The sequence below is a fragment of the Dendroctonus ponderosae genome, unplaced genomic scaffold (assembly GCF_020466585.1).
Source record: "Dendroctonus ponderosae isolate FM_Combo_2020 unplaced genomic scaffold, Dpon_F_20191213v2 Dpon_F_20191213_1, whole genome shotgun sequence".
Taxonomy (NCBI): Eukaryota; Metazoa; Arthropoda; class Insecta; order Coleoptera; family Curculionidae; genus Dendroctonus; species Dendroctonus ponderosae.
In genome coordinates, this window is record NW_026017110.1 from 22,291,629 (window position 1) to 22,299,454 (window position 7,826).

Consider the following 7,826-nt stretch of genomic DNA (forward strand, 5'->3'; position numbering starts at 1 on the left):
TAAAGTTATCCGTTGCCATTTCAGCGTTATCGCACTCGGTGACTTCTCGCCATGTCTGTTGTTTTAATTTTTGCTTGAATTTTTCAAGATCGATCTGTTCATAGCTAATGATGTGTTCCCGTAGATCAGAGGACACAACATTCTGTTCACTATTGATATTTATCATTATTGGAAGGTGGTCAGTAACATCCGTATTCAATATAAATGATGTATAAGATAGGCCACCTATTTTAAGTTTCTTTCGAACAAACAAGTGATCTAAGCAAGAGCTAAGCCTAGTAGGGGAAGTTATGTATGGGAGAAAACCATGTCGGCCCATTAAAGACAAGTATTCACCAGCATAATGATTGGTCGAATCTCTAATATTTATGTTTATGTCCCCCGTATAAATCTCAATATTACAGTTTAAGTTGTTGTAGTTAATGTTAGTAATTGATCAAAGTTTTTGTTTAAGCTTCTGATATTAAGATGTAGCAAGTTTAGCATTTTATTTTCTAATTTAATTTGTTGTTGAAGAAGATTTTCACTAACTAGCATACCGTCCAGATCAGAGTCCAAATAGTCCAGGCTATCAAGAATTTCATCCATTGTGGCCTCGAATTTTGTTGTGTAAAGCTATCCCAGAATAATGTATGCGACTGCACTTGTGAACTTAACACTGCTCCTCCGACTGAAGCACTTGTACATCCTCAATAAGAGTTACTCGTTTTAATTCGTTACCATCGTCCTTTCTAACGTAGATTCTACCAGATGTAACCCAAACATATTTATATCCAAAGTTTTTTAGCGTTCTTGCTTCTCTAAACAGCTCTCTTTGTTCGTTGGTCATGTCTTCGTTTAGGTAGATCGGGTATGCGCCTGCCAGTCCACACTTATCGCTAGTGATCTTTCCTTTTGTCTTTCTGCTTTCCAAAATTTTGTTTCTTAATTCGTTTGTTGCACAGGATACTAGGATTGGTGAATTTTCCCTATTTGAATTAAGTAATTTTATATTAATTTAATTCATATCCAAATTGGGTTCGATATGCTTCATGACTTTTTGTACTCTTTTAGTTACTTCATTTGGTGTAGTTTTTGCTTCCATCATACTACTCTTGATTCCCATTACAACAATGTTAAGTGATCTTTTCTCCTGTTCTGTTCTTGTATTTTCTTTGAGGATTTTATGTAATTCAAGTTTTATTTGATTATTTTCCTTCTTTAGACTTTCTATATCCTGCATAAATGTAGCATTTTGAAGTCTCTGCTCCTCATATTGCTCAGCGTAGAACTTCAAATCGCTTTTCAAATCTCTGATTTCAGCCATTAACTCTCTCTTTATATCTGCAAGGTATTCTTTTATTTCCCTAGTTGATTCAGGGATATTATCTGTAGTAGAAGATCTTCTCGCTGGCAGGCCTGATGAATTGGCGTCTGGCCCTAGCGATCTTCTTATTTGATTTTTTGCATGAAGCTTGCATTTTTCACAGAACCATTTATTATTGAGTTGCTTTAGTACTGTGAGATCAAGTTCTGAGACATCAGTGCATTTCTGATGATACAATAGGTACTTATATCTGTTTCTGCACCTATTCATTTTTATTCAAGTGGCTATATTGAATATATTATCTTAATAATATTAAGATTATGGATCTACTGGCGTGCCCTTAGAATAATTTTTATTGAGTGTGCCGATTTAAAGATTTTGTGTCGAAAATGCAAGTTTTTTTTTTCCAATTATAAATTCTTGCATCTTGATTAGTTGAAATATTGATGTAGCATCTTTCTGTAGGTAACAAGCTGTATTCGTATACTTATAATTATTTCAAAATATACCGTATTCAGCTGTTCAGCTTTTGAGTAATTTTGTTATCTTTTTATTATTAGATACGTATTTCTGCGTTATGTAGACAGTTTCTAATTCAAACTCATCATCATAGAAAAAGCTGCAGACGTAAAAAAAATTTGGTTTATCAATATTGTTTACTGTTCTACATTTGTTTTTCTCGGCTTAGGTTAATTTGATAAATAGTTTACTCGATAACGCTGCCAGTTTTTCTCAAGTTTTCAGTTGAATAAATAATTTAATTAGCAAATTAAGCGTATATAAGTGTGATTAATAAGTCGTTAAAATGAGATGAGAATGTGAAGTTTGAGAAAAATTGTACACAATGCCTATAAAGTAATTAAAAATTAGTTTGTAATTAGTGACTCAAAAATTCCTCTCACTCAGTTCAGGACGAACAAATAGTTAAAAAGACGAAGTAAGATATAGCTTCAGATTAAAAGCAAAACGTTTAAAAGCTTAATGGTTTTCTTCTTCCTGCATTCTCTTTTTTTAAATAAGATTCTTTACTGTTTCTCAAGTCCGAATTTAATACATAAAGAAAGAAAATAAACATACAATTTTGATGAATTTTAACATTTTTTGAGATAATGAAAGAGACAGTAAAGTAACAAATAGTAATATTTGGTAACTTTTCTGAGTAACTGGTTAAACTTCAAGTAGGCAAAGCGCCGGAGAAAAAAATTAAATGCACTTCAAGTAAAAACGATCACTTTATTTATTAGTTTTTATTTATTTAATTATATCAACTTTTATTTTTGCCACTTAGAGCTTGAAAATATAAATTTTTTACTTCATATTTAGTTGAATGCGAATATAATTTTGAAAGCACTGCTTGCCAAATTATTGTCCCACATCGACATTTTTCGCATCAGCTAAATTTAATTAATATTGTTGGAAAAAGCCAGATTTTATTGGAAATGGATTATAAACTTTGCTTTAGATTCAATTAGTTTATGCTCAGTCACTACATCTTTTACTATACGGCTGGTTTTGTAAAAGAAAATGTTGGAAGTTTAACAGTAGGTATATTAAGCAATAATTGTAACAATAACGAATTCGTACTTACGCTCTAAAAAATATTCTGGATTTCGTTTCATATACCGGGGTTCATATATTATATATCATTATAGGGTAATGAATGACAATTAACACCCGGATACAATTGGACAGAAATGATTCCCAAACCTGTGAAGGTGATACTATGAGTTTTCTGGTATATTTTATAAGTTTTAATAGCATTTTCATTAAACTTTCCTGGCAAAGATGGGGGCAAGTTTATAGGTCTTTCTGCCAATTTTAAAGAATTCTTAGTTATCAGACTATGAAGGCTTTCACGGCCGGTCAGATTACATTTAGAAATGTTTTCCGGGCTTTGAAGCCGTGGTCTATCGGAATTTCTTCCTGACGTTTCGTCCACAACTGCGGTGGACATTTTCAAAGGCGATGAGGCAGTGGGTTAAGTGATCTCCCGTGCTTTCCGACTAAGAAAAAAAGTCAGGAAGAAATTTCGATAGACCACGGCTTCAAAGCCCGGAAAACATTTCTAAATGTATTCTTAGTTATTGTCATAAAGTTTAAAGCTCAATCAATCTATACTCTTACCATCAAAATGAATTGATAAGATTATAGAAGTCGCGTTGAATACAAAATTGAAAATAATTTGTCTTTGAATTGCTTATGTTTGAAAGGCGAAAGCGTGTCAAAAGACGAAGCAAATTTATTCGAATAAACCGATTCAAACAAAGCGCAATCCAAAAACGGCATAGATGGTATTAAAATTTCTTAAATTTATTTTTGGTTTGGCTCAAAGAAAAAGTAGAGGAACTAGTTAATGTTACCATGATTTCATGCCATATACTGCCTCAGATCAATTCTTGAATTGCCAGTATCCAATCATTACTTCTACAGCGTCTGCTCATAACGTTTTTCAAGCAAGATCTGTTTGCATAATTTTCGTGAGAGAGTTTTAAGAAATTTCGTGTGATTTTCCTTAAAGATCAAAATCAGCCATTCTTCTGCAAGAAGTACGAAATCTGAATACTCTCAAATACATTCCACCATTTTTGAAAGTTGTTCAGAACAATTCCTAATGCGCTTTCCAATATTTTCTTTAAAATATCACTAACTAGTTGTGCAAAGCCTTTGCAAAACAATTAATATAAATTCGCCTAAACTAAATTTTATTTGCACAATTTGCTGAATGATCACTAGATCTGAATGGTGCTTCATCGAAACTTGATTCCAATCACGAGAAATTAAATCGAAAAGTAATTTAAACATTTTTATAGTTAAAAGCAGTTTTTTATGTGATAATTTAGTTTCAACAACAGTCCCGCTTTTATTTATTTAATTTATTAATTTATTTTCACTAGTACGAAATGAAAATCGACAATTATCTGTTGTTTTATTATGTTGTCTTAAATGTATAATAAAAAAACTGGCAAAAAATAATTGGTAAAGATATATAAATTGGTAATTGTAACCGTCAATCTCAAGCCCGCAGTCGTTTAACTTTTGCTGCATAGCAAAAAAATAACATTGTTTTGAAGCAAACCGAAGACTTGAAGACAAAATTTGCACAGCTTATAAATTTGATTCTGCTTACAATCGAAGATCTATCATTCACAGACAAAGAAAACCATCTAATCATATAACCATCTGATCATATGACGTAATTCTTATTAATGCAAACAGCCCATATCAAATTCACTGTTCACATAGTCCAACATTTTTCACAGGTAAACGGGAACATCATTAATAACACCAAAAACGTCTCTCTTAGCTGGGATTAAAAAATACTTTACAAAAGTAATTTCTACCTTTCTGGTTCAAACAAAACCAGACTCGAGATACAGTTGGGTATTTGGAAACGCTCCCCGAGATTTTCGTGTCACTTTTGAATCTTTAGTCTTCGCATCATTAATCTTGCGCTGCAGTAGAATATACATCTAGTGCCGTGGCGGAACTGGGTAAGGGTATTCAGGGCTTTACCTACTTTATTCCATATAGAATATTTCTGTGCTGAACCTTTTTCTTGCATGACTGGCATGTCAGCGTTGTCGATTTCTGCCTATGCGGGACCAGGTGAAAGTGAATGTTGTCCCTCTACACGCCTTCCCATTTTAATGTCGAAAAAATCTTTTAAAACAAGTATCTAATTTTATCATCAGTTAAATCAGTTTAATTATTCCAAAAGGTTGATTAAAAGTTCAATTCAATCAAGTTCGTACCTGCTAACAAAATTAAATATTACTCTATTAAAGACAGAATCTATATATTATTTATATTATTAGCTAAATGCAGTTAGCGGGAAGTTTAATAACAGTGTGAATGTGAAACGTTCCACATCTATGCAGAACCATTCTTCAAGCGCTTTAAGAGCTCTTTTACACGAGGATACAGTTGCCCACTGATTCTTTGCAGACCGAAATCTCCGATACTATGATTCTTCGCAGACCGAAATCTCCGATGCCATTTACATTGCGGGATACTCATCACCGATGTTTAGAAGACAGTAAAGTAGTAGCTAGTAGTAAAGTGAGATTTGGATCAATCAGAAGCCAAATGTATCCAGAAATCATGGTAAACAAGAAACAGCTTTCTTGAAGTTGAAAAGCCGACATAATTTTAATCGAAAATATTTCTTATTTGATTGACACAATTGTGTGTGAGTGAGTGAAGTGAATATTTATTTACTTAAGCACAAATAATAAATTACAGTCAATCAATTAACTTTTTATCAACTGCCCATTGGTCTCGGCACTCCTTTCTTCCAGCATCCTGTAGCTAATTGTAATTATGATCCATACTTTATATCTGTTGTGATGTGATAAACAACACATACAATCAAATATTCCACAATAGGAGAGAAAAAGAAAATATTATTTACAGAAAAGTTCAAACCAAGAATATCCCAATAATATTTTAACTGATCTACCATCATATGCCTTGATCTAACATCAGCCATAAATTTACATATGTATTTAAAAAAGTCAAGATGCAACATTTACGGCGATTTTTGCCTGTCCCAATTTTAAGCAAATTCATAGGATCCTTATTTATTCTTAGCAAGAGTTAATATATTTTTTAAGACTGGTGTAATTATTAGAAAACACGTCTTAACCAGAAGGCACAATTATAAATTCCAGCTGCACCCCCAAAACTGTCCTTATCTCGTAATACGAAATCAACCCTTCGAAAAGTCGAAAAAGAGATTCGAAGCAAGCAGTCGACTCTTTAATGTAGTTAATTAATAAAGAAGATAGGTCGGACCCCACGGTTAGACTGCATACTTTGTGACACGATTATCAATCAGGATGATTATTAATCAGCTGCAACCGAGGGCGACACCAAATAATCCTTCGGCTTCACTTGTGCTTAAACAGTGTTCGCGTTAAAGGTGTAATCACCGTGTAATTTAAACCTGTATAATTATCGCAAAACATTGTGGGGTTTTGAGATGCGGTAAACATAAAATCCGTTTATGTCTACAGTACATGTGAACGACCGTTAGGAACTTAACCTGAAGAACTAATTATAGAAAATTAATACATAGTTACTTTTATTATCTGAAAATTTGTGTTGAGTTGAGACAATGTTTTGTATATTCATATATTCCACTATAATTAATCGAGCATTAGTATAGATTAATTGGGTTATTGGAGAAAAGTGCAAGACTATATTCCGGAAGTCTCGTTTTCGTTATATTTTGTATAAAGTAAGTAGAAAAACGGTAAGAGCTGGGAAAAAAGCACTACTTTTAAAGCATCGTTCTTCTGAACTCATATGCTTTATTCCAGTCTTGCCATAACGCATTAGCAGTAGAAAAATAAATATAAATTCGAACAGTTTAATAAAAGTGAAACATTTGACAATACATAGAACAAAAACAAACGTTTCCAAGACATGTTAGAAAAAATTTGTACCCCAAGTAAATTATCTTTAATTGAAACCCTTAATAAAACTGATTATAATTTATTGTTTCCGGTGGTTGGGGGTGGTTCGTTGCCATTCATTTTATTATATTTAAAAGCCTGTCTAAACTATTGAGATGTTAAATGTTATCTGGCAAAGAAAGTGTGTAAATTTGGACAAGTTTTGTAACATTTTGTGTGGTAATTTGAAAAGTGTTTTTTTGTTTACTTGAGGATCTATATTTCTTGGTGCAAAATTGGAAAAAACTAGTTCCACATAATGTCGCTGTTCGTGCGACATTCTGCTGAAAAATTCGCGAATTTCCAGAAAGGTAAGAATCGACGAATTACCAGTTAAATACATCGGATTAAAAGTTAAACAATCGAAATTTTAATTCTGCATATGGAATTTAAATCATGCCACTTTTTGGTGGAATAAAGTTTGTTAGCTTTAGTTCAAGATTTGATTTCAACTCAGGACAACAAAAGTCGAACTAGCGCAGAGACAAAATAGTAGTCATATAAACTTGAGCTCAGACGTTTACACGAAGTTGGGTTCTAACTGGAGACTCCTAACGCACTGGGAACAACATGTTTTCAAAACGAAACAACTTTCAAATTTTCCTGTTGAATGAACGTTTGGTCATTTAATACAGCTTACGAGGTTGGTGTAAGTTGAGAGGAAAATTCGCTTACTTCCATATTTCTTCGAGTCAATGTACTTTATTAGACACGTAGTGTGTATTAAAGAAGCACAAAATTCCTAGATAGACGTCTATCTTTATTTGATTTGAATAAAACATGCACAAAAAGCACAATAAAATTAAGGTATTCAACATTCAGTTCTTTAGTTTCTTAGATTGTTCGCAGTTTCAAACGACATGCTTCCGACTAGGGATGGGACATCGATCATCTAACATCGCTGGTAGCCATTGTAAGGGAAACATCATAACATCACATAATCAGCCCTGTGCTGTATCATAAATGCTATTTTTAACGGCCACACGTTATGGCAACTTAACAGTTCAGGATAACATTTTTGATAACGCAGCAACACAACCGAGGTGTGCTCTATCTCCGAGTTA